This window comes from Macaca fascicularis, chromosome 2, assembly GCF_037993035.2.
Source record: "Macaca fascicularis isolate 582-1 chromosome 2, T2T-MFA8v1.1".
NCBI classification, from domain to species: Eukaryota; Metazoa; Chordata; class Mammalia; order Primates; family Cercopithecidae; genus Macaca; species Macaca fascicularis.
This window is the reverse complement of record NC_088376.1, coordinates 168,124,180-168,145,880: the sequence shown is the minus strand read 5'-3', so window position 1 is coordinate 168,145,880 and position 21,701 is coordinate 168,124,180. Positions and strand designations below refer to the sequence as shown.

The following is a 21,701-nucleotide window of genomic DNA, read 5'->3' as shown; positions in this document are numbered from 1 at the left end:
ATACAATATGATTCTATCAGTCTTCTCAAAGCTCAGAATTAAAATACTTAATAATGTTGAGTGGTGGATGTTTTTCCAATGTGGCCTGGAATCTGCAGTTATCAACCTACAATTGTCTGATTTTTATCAGCAAAGTATTAAAAAGTTTTTCATTTTCCCAATTTAAGAAGTTTATGCACTGGACATTGCTTTTCAAAAGTTATTTTTTGAATAGTGGTGGTAACCAAAGGTTGTGGCTTGGGGGGTGTGGAGAATGGGGACATGTTGGTCAAAGGGTACAAAATTTCAGTTAGACAGGAGATATAAATTATGGCGATCTATTTTACAGCATGATAACATATAGTTGGTAATAAATAATGCACTACACACCTGAAAATTGCTGAGAGTAGATTTTAAATGTTATCACCATATACACACATACACACACACACACAAATGATAAATATGTGAGATGACAGATGATAATTAGCTTGATTATTTCACACTGAGTGTGTATATATATATGTTAAAACCACTTTGCTCACCATAAATATATACAATTTCATTTGTCAATTAAGAATAATAATAAAGTTATATACATAATTTTTTTAATTTCAAGTGGTATGGCTTTATATAATTCTGAATGACTCACTGACTGATTGAATCATTGTCATTCATTCAACAAATATTTATTCAGAGCCTGGTATGTGCCAAAGACTGCCAAGTGGCATACAAAAAGAGAGAATAAGACAAAGCCTATGCTTATAATATGTCAGGGTAAGCAGACACCCAAAAATAATCATTTCCAAAGTGTAAGATCTTATTCTAGAAGCCTGTGCTCTGGGAGCACACTGGAATGGCATTTAACTTTCCCAGGAGAATCAAGGAAGACTTCACTGAGGAGGTGATATTTGAGCCGGGCTTTAAAAGATTAATAGGATTTCACTAGACAGTAAGGGAATGGAATGATATTTCAGGCAGAAGAAGCATTATGTACTCAGAGGCATGAAAGTACATGGTGTGGTTAGTGAAAAAGGCAAGAAATTTGGTAAAGCTGAAATGTGAGGCATACAGCATGGAAAGAGTGAAAAGAAGATTGACAAAGTAGATCATGACTAAATATCTGGGGTCAATATAAGCCATGCTAAGGTGTTTGGGTTTAACCTTGCGCACAAAGAAATGTTTTCAAGTAGAAAGGTGACATGGTCACATTTGCAGTTTAGACAATATATATGCATCATGTGTGAGAAACTCATTTCTATAAATACTAGTTTTTGCCTTGAAACATTTCAGGGGTAGTGGAATCCTCAAATTACTGGCACCAGCAAGGGTAAATTAATGGGCACTAGATGGCGACATAGAGTGCCCAAGTCTTCATAACATCAGTTACTATTTCTGAGCCTGTATTTTTGACTTAAATAATTCCTTTATTCAAAAATCCCATTAAATGAATATGTACTATTTAGACTGATTGGCATGAAGTAATAGACTACTGTAAGGGGAACATGCATTTTTTAAAAGAGGTAAAGCCCATGTTGGTGCATGATGGAAAAGGCAGTTGAGGATTATAAAAATATTTGGAGAAAATTAAAAATACAACCTTGAGTTCAATGGAATCTTAAATTTCTCTTTCAAAAGTTGCCATTTGTTTTTAAATAATAATAATACATACATATGTAAAACACCTAAAATTCATAAAGTAATTTTATATTCACCATCTCTCCTCTTCTTCAATTAACACCATTACAATATGGACAAACATTACAATTCACATTTTACAAGGAATGAAACTGGGGCTCATGTAAATTATTTTCCCAATTTATATGGTACAGTTAATAAATCATAGTACCAAAACCAAAACTCTAGTTTTTGGATTACAAATCCAGTCTTTGGTTCACTTTGTCATGTTTCACAACTGAAAAACAATTGAGAACTAGGACAAGATTAAGACAAGGAAATGATAGAACCAAATGATTCTAATGCCATTCTGTGATAAACAGAGAGGAAGAGAATGCAAATGCTATAAATTGGATTGTATATTCATTAAGCCCATGGTTTCTAACAATTATTTTGGAAGAATTTATATGTCAAAGAAAATTATGACCAATATTTAGTTATACCAAGGAATTTACATTGGAGAAGCTCTATATATTTTTAATGTTTGGTTGATAATATGTTAACATGATTAGTAAGAAACACAAAAATAGTTTGTAACTTAGGATGTAAAATGTTCCAAATAACTATAAATTCCTTATAGAGAAGCAGTTCTGTTTGCCCCATGTCATCACGCCTTTAAAATTAGACACAAAAGTTTGAATACTCAACAGTAGAATTGTTTATTTAGTAGTGTGGAAGGTCTCCCTCTGTCTATTTCCTGAGGGAAAGCGGCTACAATGAGCCTGCTTGAATTATGAGAATAAGGTTTTCTTTTTTAAAGAGTTTATTCTAACAGATAGGGGGTAACTTTTATTTCTGCCTTCCTCTCTTGCCACTCCATCTCCAGCTAAGAATCCAATCCCTTAACAGCTGTCCTCGTTTTTCTTGTTGTTGATGATACTCTCCACCAAGACAAACTAAACCAGACTGAGACCATGCCATTTTAGCATTATGAAACAAGAAAGAAAGCAAAAGTCATAAGCAGAGCAATACAGGAATTTGAGATGTACAGAGGAATTGAAAAAAGAGGAGCTGATAGGAGCATTCTCTTTCAAAGCTCAATTTAGTGTTCCAACTACTTAAAACCCTATCACAATATACTCTATGCCGTCGGTGAAGAAAAATGCCAGTTTTAAAACATTATGTTCACTTTTTTATAAAAGGTAAAACATGTTAAGGTCCATATGTAAAATCTTTCCAACAGATCAGTTCATCTGCAAATTAGTAGCTGAAGTCTGCTCAAATGCAGAGGAAACTTCCATTTAGGTCTTGAAAAAGAATAGAGCTCATTTTAAAACATCTTTATTTATTTGTGCAACAATGAGTTTAGAAACAAAGTATCCAGTATATTTTCCTAGAGTTAAAAAAAGAAATATTTTTATTGAGTACATTCCAAAACAATTAAATTCTCTTACCCCACCCTTTTCCCCAACTGAATAGTTTTCGTTTGACCTTGAATTACCCACTTACTGATTTACAAACTGGTCAAATTCAGCATATATACCCACACTCATACAAAATGCATTCAGGTTTCCCTTTTTGGATTAAAAACTAAAATTTTATTTTACAGTGAAAGTTAATTTGTTAGGTAAGACCCAATTAAATCAAGAAAGAGAAATATAAACTTACTTCTTCCAAATTTGAAAATTATCCATGAGATCTTCACCAATAAGCTACATCTTTTCCATGCGTTATGATCATACTCCATTTTTTAAACCAAATACAAAAGTATGCAAAGAGAAAGGGGACTATTATCTTTGATCATAAGTGTTGATATCCTAAATTAAATTTAAGATTTGGGGCCTTATTAATACAAAGGGATAAAATAATTAACTGAAGATGTCATTAGTAAAAATTTTCATTAACTTCTATCTCTATAATTTCTGGCCTTTCCAGCTTTTGGTTGCAGCTTTCTAGAAATGCATGTCCTTTTCCTAGCCTTAGCTCTGAAAATATTGCTTCTACCCATAAAGTCATGTTGACAATGCTTTAAATACTGAATTATAAATTTTCTATATAAGAGTTAATGAGCCTATTTCATGTTTTAACACTGAAAACATAGTCTAAGAGTTTACAACGTCTTTTAATAATTTGTTTAAAAAGCAGTTGAAGGTCAGGCATGGTGGCTCACACCTGTAATCCCAGCACTTTGGGAGGCCGAGGTAGACTGCTCACTTGAGGTCAGGAGTTTGAAACCAGCCTGGCCAACAAGGTGAAAACCCGTCTCTACTAAAAATTTTAAAAAATTAGCCGGGTGTGGTGGCAGCCATCTGTAATCCCAGCTACTCGGGAGGCTGAGGCAAGAGACTCACCTGAACCCAGAGGCGGAGGTTGCAGTGAGCTGAGATTGCACCACTACACTCCAGCCTGGGCAGCAGAGCAAAACTCTGGTCTCAGAAGAAATAATAAAATAAATGAAAGTAGTTGAAACCAGAAAAAAAGAGAGCATCTAACATATAGGAGTAGAATTTTGAGATACAAAGTTTTACTCCACATTTTCTTTGTCACTAATATTCCCCCACTATTCCTTGCATTCATAAGCCCTTATTTTCAGAATTTATTGTCTCTTATGGTTTTAATATGTGTCCCCTCCAAATCTCATGTTGAAATATGGTCTCCAGTGTTGGAGGAGGGCCTGGTGGGAGGTATTTGGATCATGGGGGTAGACACCTCATGAATGGCTTGGCACCATCTCCTTGGTAATAAGTGAGCTCTCACTGTGAGTTCACATGAGATCTGGTTGCTTGAATGCATGTGGCACCTCCTCACATCCTTGCTCCTGCTTTTGCCATGTGAAGTACCTGCTTCTCCTTTGCCTTCTGCCATTACTGTAAGATTCCTTAGGCCTCCCCAGAAACCAAGCAGATGCCAGCACCATGCTTCCTGTACAGCCTGTAGAACTATGAGCCAATTAAGCCTCTTTTCTTCATAAATTAACCTGTTTCAGGTATTTCTTTATGGCAATACAAGAATGGCCTAACACACTCTCCAAGAAGTTTCAAATCACATAAGACTAAATGTTGGTATTCTTACTGCCAGCCAACCAGTGTAGGTTCACCCTCTTTTATTTTGCAGTGAGAAGAAAAAAAAAAAAAAAAAAAAAAAACTAAATTCAGACAGCTGATTTTGATTTATAGATACATTCATTTTATTTATAAGTATCAGGCATACTGTTTTCCAAGCTTCAGACCTCCAATGAGAAAGCAAAGCTTAATGTGACTCGGTCTTATTACCTGGCTAGTTTGAAAGGCAAAATAAGTGACAGTGAAGAAATAAAAGCTAAACCAGATGATGTTGGTTTGTAAACTTTAATGACTACTTATTAAACTTTTGCAAAAAATGAAATTGGTTATTATCTGTATCAGTGATTTCCAATGGCGGCTACTGTAAGAATGGCTTGGGAACCTTTTAAAACATACCAATGCCAAAGACCTGCCTTACACCAATTAAATCATATTTGGCAGTGCCAAGTTTAAAACATACCTGAGATAGTATTTTATTAAGACTGTTTAACAAAGTTATCAAGAACACAAGCTACTTTCAATCTAAACTTCATTTTCCTCATCCCCAAAATGGGCAGAATAACTACATTATGTGGATACTGTGAGAATTAAATGAAATAATGCTTAAGAAGAATCCAGAACAATGACTGGCTCACAGTATGCACTCACTTGTAGGTGGTATTGCCATTACAGCTCCTGCTGCTCTGCACTGGTAAAACCGGTAGGTGTTACAGAAAGGAAATGGTATGCCTATGAATAAGGAAAAGGAAGAACACTCTTTAAACATCAATCGCAGCCAGCAATGTGCTATACCCATGAGACAGGATATACAGCAGCAAATCATACTTAGCATTCCTGTGATAGATGTTAACCTTAATGAAGTATCTTCATGCCATACGCAGGACCACAAAAGCCTCTGCGGGACCCAACATACAATTTCCTGTAATAACTCGTGAATCCCATTCATTAAGTTAGTCACATTGAACATTCTTATTCAATTTCTCTATATCTAATGCCAATAAACTACAAAACATGTAGTATATGTTCCTATTTATATCTGCATGTAAACATAAATACATATTTTTACATAGATATGAAACATTAAAAAACAAGTAATTTTTTGTCTATATAATTTTCCTGTAGTGGCCGAATTTCCTACAATAAGCATACATCATTTTTATAAGTAAGATTACATAGCTGATTTCATTTTAATTAAACAAATAAAAAGTCATATATTTAAAACTATGAAGACACTACACCTTTCTACAATGAATTTATTAGAAGTTTATTTACAGATATTGTTATTGTCTGCACTAACCTTAAGACTCCTTAAAGAAAAAAAAATGGCAAACAGTAAAATGCAATCAATCCAGTCAAATTCATGGTGTTATAAAGTTCTTCAGAACAGCACTAACATGGAAGAGTTTTATAACAGGAAAAGAAAAACCAAATAAGAGAGAAAGAGAATGTAAATAAATAATTTAGCCCTCCCTTTTAAAAAGTAAGTATTTTCAGAATAGATTATTTCTTTAATTATACTACTGACATATTCTTTCCCTAAATTCTAATTCTGATCCAAATCTTTTTCTCTACTTCTTTTTTCTCCTCATATTTTAAGATTATAAGACTGTTCTCAAACTGTTGGCACCTGCTAGATCACTTGATGAGGGTTCAACAAGCATGTGGACCACCAGTTTTAGTTGGAGGAATGCCATTGTTTACAATCTTTCATCAAGGTACCTCTAACTGGCTCAGTGATAAATTGTGTGAGCCATAGATCAGGTGAAATTTTTATCCAGAAAAATAATTTTAAAATCTCTTTGTTTTTTTACTGAATCAGAAAATCATGACATACTTCGAGGTCACTGAGATTAATACTGAATTCGAGATGGCTCTGTCAGGTAGTTCTAGATAATTTGCAACAAGCATCAACCCAGAGGTTATGAAAAGGTTTCTCACTGAAGACTACCTTCAAAATGTAACAAATGCTAAGTCAAAAATTCTATTACACACAAACCTAAAACGTTGAAGGTTTTAACTTGGAAGATGGAGAAAAAATGGATTCTTAATTCATCTTTTGACAGCACTCAGTCCTATAAAGTTGTTAGAAAAAAAAGTATTTCTTCATGTTTTGCACCCGGAGATTATTTTTAAAAGGGCTTAATAATGTGGCATCAATTATTTCCCCCCCAAATGAGTAAACACATCAAATTTTGGGTAAGAGTCATGTTCTCAATGATCATTGAGCCATAGGTACCAAAATTTATATTCTAAAGAAATTCTGCTATCTTGTCCTCAACTAAAAATCTTGTTGATCTTAAATTAATAGGTCAAGGCTACTTAAGGATTGATATGTATGACTTAATAAAACTACTTGAAACTATAGGAATAGTTTTTATAGGATTAACAAGTATTATGAAGAAATATTTTTTCATTTTTTCATTCATAGTTGCAAAATGTAGGTTATGAAATAACTTTAAAAAACAACATTTCCATTCACGTAAAAACCTCCCTCTCCTTGCTATGGGCAAGTCTGGTTCTCCATACTGTCACAATGACACGTTCTCAATCAACATCACAGCTCAGGAAATAATTATTAAAAACAAACACACACAAATATCTATTATAGAGTATGGGTTTTCAGTGATAAGAAAAACAAACGTCATCAAGCATTTCTTCACATATTCACAGAACAAATGCCAAGAGCTTATTTAGACCTTCCAACTTAAAATTTAATTATCTGCTACCACATACGTTAAATAGTATCTGTTTTTCCACAATACAGTAATATGTTGATATAATGCAAAATCCAACAATTTGGTATGATAAAGGAATTTTATCAATACTTTTTCTGCTTTCCCACTGAACATATTTGTCATCATCTTTGAGGCTGATTTACTAGTTTTGAAGCAATCCTGCACATTACTTGTAACTGTTTTTGCTATGAGGAGTACAATTCTGAATGAAGTCTTTGTAGTTTTGATCTTTTCACCTTTAGTAATAAAAGTCACCTATTTTGTACCAGAAAACAGTAAAATGGCAAAAACAAAGTTTCAATAGCTTCCTTTGATTATTTGACAAAGTTTGAGAAAAGACAACATACTTGGAACCAGAGAAACCAGGAAGAAAAAGGACTGCTGGTATTTGTCACTGGGCTTTCTATTTGTGCTTCTTAAGCCGATTGTACGAAATCCTTCCACTTGCATGCTCACTTCTCCCAGCACTTATTAAATGTACATTTTATTGCCCCAGAAAACTATTCACTATTTATACTTATAATCATTATTGTAAATTATTGTTAGAATTTTCATATTTTTATATTTTAATGAATCTACTTTAAACTACTGATACATTTTTGTGAATTGGAAATAGAAAGGTAACAATGAATAATGCAAAATTTAATAAATGTAAACAATCTGCAATTTATGTAAAACATATTAACCCAGACATACTATATATACTGTATCCTCTTAAATGACGGTTGGTTGAGATAAACACAAGCAAATCAGTTTCAGGATCTAATTTGGTGGTGAACAGCTTTCACTATACTAAAGTTAACTTCATGCATAATGAAACTGTTTACAAGGCCTGCATTCCACACAATGACCTGGAATTGTGATAATTCCTCAGTCCCAGAGATGCTATATTCATGATTTTGTAATAAACAAAACTAATAATTATTAAGAGCTAAGAAAATTTTCTGGCCAGGCACGGTGGCTCACGTCTGTAATCCCACCACTTTGGGAGGCCGAGGCAGGTAGAACACGAGGTCAGGAGATCGAGACCATCCTGGCTAAGAGGGTGAAACCCCGTCTCTACTAAAAACACACAAAAAATCAGCCGGGCATGATGTCGGGCGCCTGTAGTCCCAGGTACTCGGGAGGCTGAGGAGAATGGCGTGAACCTGGGAGGCGGAGCTTGTAGTGAGCCGAGATCGCGCCACTGCACTCCAGTCTGGGCAACAGAGCGAGACTCCGTCTCAAAAAAAAAAAAAAAAAAAAAGCTAACAAAATTTTCTAAATTAAATCCTAAATCTTTTCTTAATTGGATCACATCTTCACATACACACAAATCTACTATTTCTATCTCAATTCAGTTAGCTTTATATTCCTGACCTGGTTTGACTCAGATAGAAAAGTTCCCACACAAGCCTATGCAACAACTCATTTTGAGACCATTTCAAGGTCTGCCTATTTAATGTAGTTTAAATCCTATGTCAAAGTCAGGGCCTTGGGTTTATATGATTTATACTGATAAATCATAATGATAATCATAATAGTATCCCAACAGAAATGTCTGTCATTTCAGGTAAGATAAATAATCTTGACTAAATTAAAACAAATGTTGAGGTGATTATCACTATGTACATTTCAAAGCAACCATAAGCTTCACAAAATGAATCAAATTCACAGTCGCTACTCTCACAAAGTTTATGTATTAAGGACTATTGTGAAAGGTCATCCATTAGTCTTTTCTCACACAAATAGGAAGTGAAACCAACAATTTGCCCTTTGTTTATAAAGATGTGACTATTTTTAAATTGTTATTTACACTTAAATTGAGCATTTATTTAGCACTTGTCTTAAAACAGTAATTTTTGGATGATATATAAAACAGTATTTATTAAAGGCTTCTATGTAAAAAAGGATTTATAGCAATCCATGCATGTATTAGCTTGCTTCTACAACCTCACCTTTCACAGGTACACATACTTGAACCTCCAAACTTACTCCATTCATACTGAACTATGTGAACGATATGCAAACCCGTGAACCTGTCATATACTTTTTTTTTTAATGCTAAGCTTGTTAATAAGCTGTTTCTCTTCTTATAAGACACTTAATACTTGTAACTCTGGCTAATTCCTACTCAGCTTTTCAGTGCTCTGTTAGCCATCATGTCCTGTAAGAAGTCTTCCCTGACTTGGGTTAAGTGGCCCTTCTTGTGACTCTATACCTCTCTGGTATATATAGAGAGAAATTATCACTCAACAGCAATTATTATAGGATATTGAAAATGTCCAATGCCCTGCCTGACTCTCCCACTATACCATACATTCTCAAAGAAAAGGAGTATCTGGTGGTTACTTTTGTATTTCTAGCACCTAGACAAAGAACAAGTATTGACTAAATATATTTCAGAATACAAGTTGGGTATTCCTTATCCAAAGTGTTTCATATTTCAGATGTTTTCAGAGTTTAGAATATTTGCATACACATAATGAAATATTCTTACAATAGAACCCAAGTCTAAACACAAAATTTATGTTTCACATATACCTTATATATGTAGCCTGAAAGTAATTTTGTACAACATTTTATAATAATTTTGTGCACCTCTCAAGTACAGTTAGGTGTGAAATTTTCCACTTCTGGAATCATGGCAGTGCTCAAAAAGTTTTGGGCTTTGGAGTATGTTATTTCAGATTTTCAGATTACGGATGCTCAACCGGTATAAGGCAAACTGTTTAGTCAATGTTATTTCTCAGAAGAAAGACTCTCATATTATGAGCCACACTTCCAATTACTTTCTTATAAACAACAAAGCAGTATTTAGGAAAGATTTATTAGCAAGAAATGACCTCAATTGGTATTGGTTTGTCACAGCTTTACAGGTCAATCGGCTAGAATAGTTAAAAATAGAGGCAAAATAAAATGTAATACAAGTTTAGTTTTTATTTCTGGAAACTTTTTTCACAATTGCAAATGTTAGATGCTGATTTAAATATGCCTCGCAAACATCATATAAAATAGCCAAAAGATTATATCGTTATATAGTAGAGATCATAAATATATGCTTAAAGAACAAGTGTTGAAAAAATTCCCATAAAGTTATGGAAATGGTATTTGTGTCTTCTGATGAAATTTTAAGTGACAGTATCAAAGATGAATTTAAAACATGTTATAACTGAAATAACTTAGGTAAAACCAAAAATGATGTGGTTCAGAAAACACTGAAAAGGTACTAATTTTATAAATGTATGTGAAGAATATGAATAAAACTTTCACAAAGTTAGGATTGAAAATTAATATTAGTAAATTAAAATATTATTTTATATGACTAGTTAAAATTATGCATATTTTATGAAATTATAAGTAAATATTTGTCTCTCATATCTAAAGCTCCCTTCAAAAGGGTTTTTTATGATAAAATATGAAATTCATTAACTTAGACTTACATTATTTAGGGGCATGTATGACATTTGATAAATATATGATTAAGTGAATGAATTAAGCTCTCTTCATCTTAGAAATCAAAACTAGAATTATATTATCAAACACTTTTATGTTTGTTTATATAAAAACAATTTTAATATATTTTATTAATTATGATACTTTAAGAATATATGCATTCCTATGGGTCCTCTGAATCTCTCAATGATTTCTTAACTTTTATTTCACTTTCTATAATCCCTACCATAAATATGCAGTCACATACCATCTCACGCATACAGGCTAACTGGCATGTAAACTTAGGGAACTTTTTACCAAAACTTTTATGTGCATATGACAGTTCTGATTAAAGGCTATGATCAATATGTCCACTGATACGGACATATGGTTAAAATATCACTGTGTAGTTTTCTCTACAGAAAAGGGTAACAATAAAAGGATGGTAATTAGATGAAAGCTACTCTACAACTCTATTAGAAACAACAGAAAAACAAAGTCAATCCAAAATCATAAGAAGACAAAATAACAAATTTTTGTTTTTAAAATAATGATCTATCATTTTTTAGCACAATCTTCAATTTCAGGTGTAAGCTTCAATTCCAATACTCAGAAATTCCAAAATGCTGTTATTTAAATTATTAATGACTTAACAGAAATTTTACCCCAATACTAAAACTTAAAGCTTAAGGTATCTTGGCTAAATATTTTTGCTAGGTACATTCACTCAATAATTCATTCAGACATTTAGATAATAATTAAATGACTATTAAGGTCCTATTATATTTTGGGTAGTATGTTAGTTCCTATGGTGACAATGAGAAGAAAAAAGCAGACACAATTCTGTTTTCATATTACTAATGCCTTGTGGGAAACAGACATTAATCAATAATCGTAAAATTATTATATAATTATAAATAGATTTTGGAGAGAAAAATGAGATTCCATGATAGCATCTGAGGAAAAAAAAATTGACATGCTTGGGAATATTTCACTGAGAAAGTGATGCTTAAGCTGATATGATAGATGGGCAGGAGTTTAGAGACCAACAAATTAAAGCTAATAGGGGCCAGGATTAATATGAAGAGGTTCTTTTTTAAATGAATACATAGATATTCATAGGAAGTAAGAGCTGTTGATTAGTAAATTGTTGGGACAGGAATTAATGTTGTTACAGTTATAATAGTTTGTTCTCCTAAAATAGTTTGTTCTCCTAAACTGGCGAGAAATCATTCTGGAAATGCTGGCCATAGTATCTTTGTGTTTGACAAACCCGTTTTTTGTAAGACAAATTTCAGCAAGTTCTTTTTCCAAAGAATTATCATACATTTAGAATTATACTTTCTGTCTTCATCTAGTTTCACACTGCTATGAAGACCTACCTCCGATTGGGTAATTTATGAAGAAAAGAGGATTAACTGACTTAACAGTCCCACAGGCTGTACAGGAAGCATGGCTGGGAGGCCTCAGAAAACTTACAATCATGGCAGAAGGTGAAGGGGGAGCAAGCATGGCTTACCATGGAAGAGCAGGAGAGAGAAAGTGAAGAGGGAAGTGCTACACACTTTTAACCAACCAGATCTCGGTGAGAACTCACTCACTATCATGAGAACAGCAAGGGGGAAATCCGCACCCATGATCTTATCACCTCCCACCAAGTCCCTCCCCCAACATTAGGGATTACAATACAACATGAGATTTGGGTGGGGACACAGAGCCAAACGATACCAGTGAAATCCTAATTGATGAGACTTTAGCCACAATTTAATGATATATAAAACTTTCTAAAGATAAAAGTGTGGTTAGGCACGGTGGCTCACGCCTGTAATCCCAGCACTTTAGGAGGCCTAGGTGGGCAGATCACGAGGTCCGTCCAGACAATCCTGGCCAACATGGTGAAACCCTGTCTCTAATAAAAATACAAAAATTAGCTGGGCATGGTGGCACATGCCTGTAATCCCAGCTACTCGGTAGGCTGAGGCAGGAGAATCGCTAGAACCAGCGAGTTAGAGGTTGCAGTGAGTGGAAATTGCGCCAGCGCACTACAGCCTAGGTGACAGAGTGAGACTCTTTCTCAAAAAAAAAAAAAAAAAAAAGTGACTAGACCACAGTACTATCTCGTATACTAAAGAAATATGGAGTTAAAGAGATGAGATTATAATTATGCTCTAATAATAAATGGAAATTCATCTTCCTGCAAAGTTTAACTAAAAGACAAATATCTTGTTCATGAAGAAGCTTGTCAAGTTTTCATTCCTATCACTGATTATCCTACACACACACACACACACACACACACACACACACACACACAAAAGTGAGCTAATTTAAGAAATCATAAATTTAAATTACTGAGAGTTTTGTTATCATGTTTGAGGTATATCTAATTTTCACTATAAACCATAAATGCTATTATAGGAAACTCAGAAAATGCAAAAAGCTAGAAATTTCAGAAAATAAAATTATTCAGAATCCCATCACTGTAAAATGAGCACTGTAAACATTTTGATGTTTGAATTGTTTTTATTAATAACAATTTTCTTTAATTGAATTTTTAATTAATTTCAAAAATCTTTATAGCTAATCAATCTCTATGGTCATTCAGTTTTTTGTACTCTTCAGTTTTTTGTACTCTTCACTAAAACCCACAGTGAAGGCTAATCTGAATGCTGACATCACTGCCTATAATTCTCTCTGCTGTGGTTTAGCCATTTTAGCTCCCCTTTCAAGAATAGTAATTCACCCTGAACTAAATATTGTTAACCACAGATAAAGAAGTACAAAACAAAGCCTATGTTGTTTTCCTGTGAAATCCAAATGAGAAATAGTGACTTTAAAATATTTGATCTATCCCTTTAAAAGATGTAACACATTGGAGACTATAAATCTTCTCCCTATGAATCCAACAGAGCTTTTCTTTTCCTTCATCATTGGAAATGTTTCTTGTTTATTTGTTTTGCTTTTATTTCAGTTCAAAACCATATAAAGTAACTGAATTGGTTTTAGGTCAAAGCTATGTATTTTTGGGTGTCATCAAATATTAGAACCATTCAGAATGGCAAGATGCCCACATCCTGAGAAGTAAACAGGGATGGAAGCCAACCATAACTCCAATCTCTCTCAGAGCGGTGAGTTCACTAATCAGCAAGAGCTTATTTAAGTGGAATAGTGAGAGTACTTGCTCAATAATTTGATATAAATTTCTTTTTTAAATGAATGCATATAGTTAAATTTGTGTAAATTAAATATGTGTATATCAACTTACATTTATTGAAGAGATTCTACTGTATTTCATCCTAACTTTCATTAGAATACATATACATTCTATAATTTAAGAATTTCCGTATTGAAACCTGCGAATAATTTGTTCTCTGCTTATATTATTTGAATGCCCTATAAACCAGTCTGATACTTAAATTCTGAATCAAACTTCTAAGAGATTAAGATGATAATATCCAGAAAAATAAAGAGGAAGAAAGGATGAAAACAACAGAATGTATTGGTATTAGGACACGTTGCAAAGATTTTATTGGGTTTAGTTTGTGGTTGGTTTATCACTACATTGCAAAAAACTCTCCCATAAACTACGAATGATTGCAATTTCAATTAAATTGGGCTTTCATGTTAAATTGTTTAAATTAGTTCTTTACTCTGTAGGCATAATCGTAGCCGACTGTCTCCCATTAATCAATATCTGCTTTGTAAAATTAAATATTCCAAATTTTAACATGTGAGGCATTGAAAAATACACAATGCTTTTCACACACCCAAGACAGAAAGCCTATGACTCAACTTATGAAGACACAAACTATAGAGAAATAGCTGTGAAAAAATACTTCTTATTATGATAAAAATATCAAATGATCTGTTTATAGGGAGCAATAAAAGCCACCATGTCAACTTTCAACATAGGTTGTTCTTTTTCATTTGTATTTCTGGGAAAGCACTGAATAGTCATCCAGTTTAATTATTCTTTAAACTTTTTTAATTTAAGCTCAACAATTTGAATCATAGCAAGTTTGTAAGCTTCTCAACTAACGTCTTAATATTAAAAATGAAGAACTTAGGCTTAGATAGATGGAATGAATTATCTCACATTTTTGCACTTACTCAGTAGCAGCATTAGAACCCCAACTCAAATCTTTTCCCAGTCAAGTATTCCATCAGAACACTACAGCATGTTCTATTTTGAGTCTCTCTAGGCTAAGACTACATAGTTCAGTGAAAATTAGTAATGCATAATTAATTATTTGCCAAACAGGAGGAATATTTAAGGTTAACCATTATCGTGCAAGCAACAATTACTTAGATAATACAAAATCAACTGATTTGACACTCTGATTATTATAAATCATAAAACAAATAAAAAACTAGGAATGGCTCCCAGGTTGGTCCATAGTGGGATGATTAATATCCCTACATGTATTCATAAAAGTAACACAATAATTTTGATTTTTCTTAGCTCTTTATGCTTTTCACACTCAGTATTTTACTCTTATAGTGACTTACAGGCATCAGGAAAATGCAGAAATTAATTATAAGAAGGGTTAGGACTTGCCTCAATTCTCCTGCTAATTCATGTAGAAGGTCTTCAACCTCAGGTCTGAGTTCTTATAGAAATCAAAACTTTTATAGGAGTCCATGTATTCCTGACAGCAGACAAACATTCCAGGGGCTCCTTGAGACAAAGCCATGTACACAATGAAGGTCCCAGTTTGTTGGACTTCTTTCTCTTATCACTAATATATATAGCCACAGAGTAATTTTAATTTACAAACTTTTGCTCCCTCTAACTTACAATATTTTGCTCCCTCCTGGTAACCTCTCTCTCTCACTGACCACTAGCCTTGGGAGAAACCAACTGTCATGTCATAAGGACATTCAAGCAGCCTTACAGAGCGGACTTTGTGGTCAGAAACTGAGACTTCCTACCGAGAACCATAGGATTAAGCCATTTTGGAAACAGATTTCTCTATTCGTTAGATGACCACTGACCTGGCCAATACCTTCACTGCAACCTATAAGAGGCTCTGAGTTAGAAGCACCCAGTAAAGCAGCCCCCAAATTCCTGACCCACAGAAATAGTAAGATTAATGTTTGTTGTTTTAAGCTGCTAAGTCTCTGGTAATTTGTTATATGACAATAGATAGCAAACACCCAGTATGAAAAATCAGGGTTAGCTACTGAATCTGTTTCTTCACCGTTACAATGAGATAATAGAGATACGAATATCTAACATATCGCATTGTTGTAAAGATAAAGAATTTTAAAAACACTGTCCCTAGAAGACAATAAAAGCTCAATGAATGTCATTTTTTATTTTTCTATTAATATTATAACTTTATCATTATCAATCACAGAAGTTTACCATGTTTCATAATCTTTTGCTGGCTCATGTTTACTTCATTAGCTAAGCAAGTGAAATTCATACACTAAAATAAATACAGAGCATTGAAATTAATTATAGAAAACAATACAATAAACGTATTATAAGAAAACACTAAGAATATTTTCATAGCTTTGGGGTAGAAAAATGTTCCTTAGCATAATCCAAGGTAAAGAAACCTCAAAAAGTTGAGAGATATGACTACATAAAAACTGAAAACATCTTTAGAGTAAATAATTCCACATAAAAGTTAGAAGTCAAATGCCAAAGGGTGAAAATATTTTATATATGTCAAAAAGGGAATATCTTTAAAATACAGTCTTACAAAATAATGAGATACATATAAGCATGTATGGGAGTATGTAAAACATTTTTACAGCAGAATAAAAAACATGCAAGTAAGTGAATAGAAATTTCACAGTAGTTCAAATGACTAGTAAACATATAAAGAGATACTCAAAAAATAAAGGAAATACAAAATGAAAAGGTCATGGGTATCACTTTTTACCTTGGCTTAGACTGAAAATGTTTAGTATCAATGAGAGGGTAGAGAAACTAACACAATCCTGTGAGAGGTAAAGCATTTCTGAAGAGTATTCTGGCAATATGCATCATAACCCTATATGTGCTCACTCATGCCCCTGCAACCTGGCAATGATTTTATCCTAAAGAAATAATCATACAAGTCATGCATGATTTGCAAAGAGTCATGGGCACTGATACACATAAATACTTGAAAAACAAGCATCTTCATATTTTTGCATTTTAAAAAGTTAGCTTATAGAATAATATGTATTATATGTTGCCATTTTTGCATTTTAAAAAGTGTCTTCTCTTCAAAAGTCATTTTTAAAATACCAAACTATACTAATGGTTGCCTGAGGGTATGTGGATAGCATCAGGAGGATCTTCTGTTTATATCCAGAAAATAATTAATCATAAAGCTACCTAGATCTTTAGTAGCCAAATCTTACCATCTCAGTTTTGTTATACCATTTACGTAAGTGGTTATCCATATTTCATTATAGGGTGTTTGGGCTTAATATGAGAAAAGGAGGAGCAAAGAAGTAGAATAAGAAAGAATTTATTCTCTTTTACTTAGCCAGAAAATTTGGATTGAGACATAGCTACTTAACAATAACAGGTTTGTGTCTAATGAGAGCCTCAAGGAGTTGGAGTCATTCTGTTGCAGCATACTTTGAGCTTATCTATTCCAGAATATATGTGCTTGTATAAATTCTCTGTTTAGAATAAAAATAATCTACATATTCTAATTACTTAAACATATTTTTCAAAATTATTATAGAGTCAAAACAGTCAACACCATTTCATCATCCTTCTGTCTTCTCCAACACCCCTGGTGGATGAGCTGCTATTGCAACTGTCATTGCAATTATTGACTGCAATTTTTGTCATTGCATTTATTGATATAGGTTTAAATCCATTAACTTTAACTTCGTATGTCTTTTCTGTCTCATGTGTTCTTTATTTTTTTTTTCTCTTGGTCTGCCTTCTTTTGAATTAGTTGAGTATCCAATGTTCCATTTTATCTCTATTTTGGCCTTATCGTTATATCTCTTTATTTTGTAATGATTATTGTAAGGTTTACAATATGTAACTTTAACTTATCAAGGCTACCTTGAAATAATAATATACCACTTCATATATAATATCAGATCATTTCAACAACACATTTCTATTTCCCTGCTCCAATTATTTATGTAATTTATGTCAAACATCTACTATATAACCCACAATACACTGTTAATTATTTTGCTGCAAAGAGTTATCTTTTAAATAAAATTTTAAAAGAAAAAAGTATGTTATATTTACTCATGTATTTACTATTTCTGGTACTCTTCTTTACTTTGTGTTATTATAAATTTCCATCTTACTTGGTTTCATTTTCCTTCTTCCTGAAGAACCTCCATTAACACATCTTGTCGTGCTTGTCTGTGGGTGATGATTTCTCTTTCCAAAAATCTTAATTTTATAGAATTCTAGGTTGACTTTTTATCTTTCAGCATTTTAAAAATGTCTATATTAGTCCATTCTCACACTGCTAATAAAGATATACTCAAGACTGGGTAATTTATAAAGGAAAGAAGTTTAATTGACTCACAGTTCAGCACAACTGGGGTGGCCTCAGGAAATGTACAATCATGACGGAAGAGGAGGCAAACACATCCTTCTTCACATGGCAGCAGCAAGAAGTGCTGAGCAAAAAGGGGAAAAGCCCCTTATAAACCATCAGAGATCACTCATTATCATGAGAACAGCATGAGGTAACCACTCTCATGATTACATTACCTCCCATGGGTCCCTCCCACAACACGGGGATTATGGGAACTACAATTCATGATGAGATTTGGGACATAGTCAAACCATACCAATGAAATTCTAAGTCTTCTAGTTTGTATTGTTTCTAACAAGAAGTATTTAATATTTTTGTCTTCCTCCTGTATGTAATGCCTCCATTTCCTGTCTCTTTTGGGGATTTTCTTGTTATCAATTGTTTTCAACAATTTTAGTATCATGTGTCTTGATGCCATTTCCTTCATTTTTCTCCTCTTACTTATAGTTGAAATCTCTAGATCTTTGTAAATATAGTTTTAGTTAAATCTGAAATATTTTCAGTGGCCAGGCATGGTGGGTCATGCCTCTAATCTCAGCACTTTGGGAAGCTGAGGCAGGCAGATCACTTGAGGTCAGGAGTTTGAGACCAGCCTGGCCAACATGGCAAAACCCCATCTCTACTAAAATTATAAAAATTAGCCAGGCAAGGTGGGGGTTGCCTGTAGTCCCAGGTACTCAGGAGGCTGAGGCAGGAGAATTGCTTGAACCCAGGAGGCAGAGGTTGCAGTGAGCCAAGATGCGCCACTGCACTCCAGCCTGGGCAACAGAGCAAGACTCCATATATATATACACACACATATTTATTTATTTACTATATATATTTTTATTTATTTACCATATATACACACTATATATTATATACTACATATAATATATATACACTATATACACAAATACATATATATAAAAGCCTTTCATTATCCAAGTAATTTTTCAGCCTTCCTTCCCCACCTCCTTTTTAGGACTAACATACATGTTAAACTGCTTTGTAGTGTCCCATAAATCTCTGAGGTTATATTTGTGTGTCTGTTTCAATCTTTTTTCTCAGATTGTGTGTGTGCTTCAGATTGGATAGTTTCTATTGCTATGTCTTCACATTCACTAATCCTTTTTCTGTAGTATCTAATATCCTGTTATACCAATGTAGTAAACTTTTTCATTCCAAATATATTTTTCGTCTCTAAAAGTTCCATTTAGTTCCCTTTTATGTCACTCATTTCTCTCTTCATCATAGTCAAGTTTTCCTTTAAATCCTTGATCATATTTATAATAGCTGTTACAAAATATTTTTCTTCTAATTCCATCATCTCTGTCATTTTTGAATGTTTTTTCATTGGTAATTTTTTTCCCAGTTACATATCACATTTTCCAGCTTTATCATGTAACGTAAATTTTATTTTGATGTCATTCATCATAAACTTTTTGTTGTTGGACTGCTGAATTTTGTTAAATTTCTTTACAAAGTATTAGACTATTAGACATTTTTCTGGCAGGCTGGTTAATAGTTTGCAATCAGTTTGGTTCTTTTGAGTCTTATTCTTAAGCTCTATTAGGGCAGGCTTGTTAGGCCCTACTGAAAAAGAATTATCCTTTTTGGGATCTCTTTTCCCTGGCTATTAACAAAGTCTCTCCGCTTTGGCAGAAAAAAACTCAAACACTTCCCATCCCCGAAAGCTCTAGGAGTGGTTCACCTCTTCAGCTCTCTGGTTGTTCTTTGCTGGCCTTCTGGAGGTTTACCCAAAGTATGCACAGTTTAATATTCAGCATTCAATAGGCTCAAGGCAATCCTTTTGCAGATTTCTGAAGCTCCTTGTCTGTATATCTCCCTTCCTCCAGTATTCTACCTGCAAATTCTACTGCCTCATCTCCCTGAATTTAAATTTCTATCTCCTAATCTCAGTGTGATCACGGTGCTCTGTTTAGGTTTCCCTTCTGTACATTATGATCAGGAAAGTATATCCAAGCTAAAATTTTTTCTATGCAACAGAAGACATTAATTTCAAGTGTATACCTCTCCCTATTATGTCATACAAATTTCAGGGTTTATGTCTTTTATATGGTATAAATATAAATATATACCATATTTATATGGTATATAAATATATGCCATATAAGATACATATTTTTATATATATATAAAAAAGACAACCATGTCTTTTATACGGTATCTGGTTATGTTGTTAATATTTTGAAATAAAATACCAGAATTATATTTATTCAGTGTTTTATCTTTGAACAACCTGAAAATTGTATAGCAATTCCTTATTTTCTCACCCAAAACACTGATATATAAAATACTATTTAAGACAACAAGATCAAACAAGGTCATTTACTATCTTCCTTTGGGCATACCTATATTCTAGCCATGTTGAACTTTGTATCATTACTCAAACAACCTCTTTAACACCCATTTTCTTGATTCTATTTTTAAGAGAATGAGATCTACGGTAAACTGTCTTAAGTTCAAATCCTGATCCAACTAGTTTATAAAGCAAGTTATACTTAAAGCATCTTTGACTTCATATTACTATGTCCATGTAGAAATAATAATATAGAATCTACCTCAAAATGATTGTTATGAAGAATAAAGGAAACAATATATAGTCAATGAATGTGAGCTAATGTTATCACTTACAAACTTTTCCCCTATTTCTTTATATGCAAACCCTATCCATAATTCAATTTCAGTTAACATGCCACCTCTACAGGAAGGCTTTCCCCAGATCCATGCTGAGAGGATTCTTTCTTAAGATATTCATCACAGGGCATTTATGTGATTTATATTTTTCTTCTTAGCTTCTATACTAAGCAATTAAGTTCTTGAAAGGAGCTTCCATGTTTTACACTCTCTTTTTTCAAAAAAGGTATCCCACAGTGGATAGTAAATTGCTTTGTATTTAGTAGGCTATTCACAAATACTTGCCTTAGAAAAGAAAATTAAACAAGACTATATGGGTGAAGTTTTTCAAATAACTTATGAATCTCCCTAAATCAACTGCCATCATTTTGTCAAATCCCTTGTTTACACCAAGATATATATGTTTTCAAAATTTTCTTAGCTAACAACCTAGTTAACTTTATCAGAAAAGGAGAAATGAGATTAGTATGACATGACTTGTTCTTGGTAAAATAACACCTTGGTTTCTACATGCTCACAAATAATCTATTCAATATTTCAGAATTTTGCAGGAGATAAAGTTAACTCTATAGGTTAGATAATTCATCTTTATTTTATCTTTAATATTTTATATATTTGCTTGTGTCTATTATTTTATATCTTCCAATTCTCCAAATGTGATCATTTCTGGAAGTTATGATGTTCAGTTAAAAAAAAGTATAGACTTTGGAGCAAAAGTCCATAGGTTTGGATTC

At 33.1% G+C, this 21,701-nt stretch overlaps 1 protein-coding gene across 41 annotated transcripts in view; it reads right to left on the bottom strand.

Annotated features, from left to right (window-relative positions):
• Positions 1 to 21,701, bottom strand: part of ZBTB20 (zinc finger and BTB domain containing 20) — an 813,376-nt gene that overhangs the window by 701,223 nt on the left and 90,452 nt on the right. For 4 of the 41 annotated variants that reach the window (XM_074033403.1, XM_074033406.1, XM_074033411.1 and 1 more), the window contains exon 2: positions 18,316 to 18,409. The exons of the other annotated variants lie outside the window; for them this stretch is intronic. The gene's annotated coding sequence lies outside the window, so the exon portion shown is untranslated. The remainder of the gene's footprint in view (positions 1 to 18,315; positions 18,410 to 21,701) is intronic. 41 annotated transcript variants of the gene reach the window in all.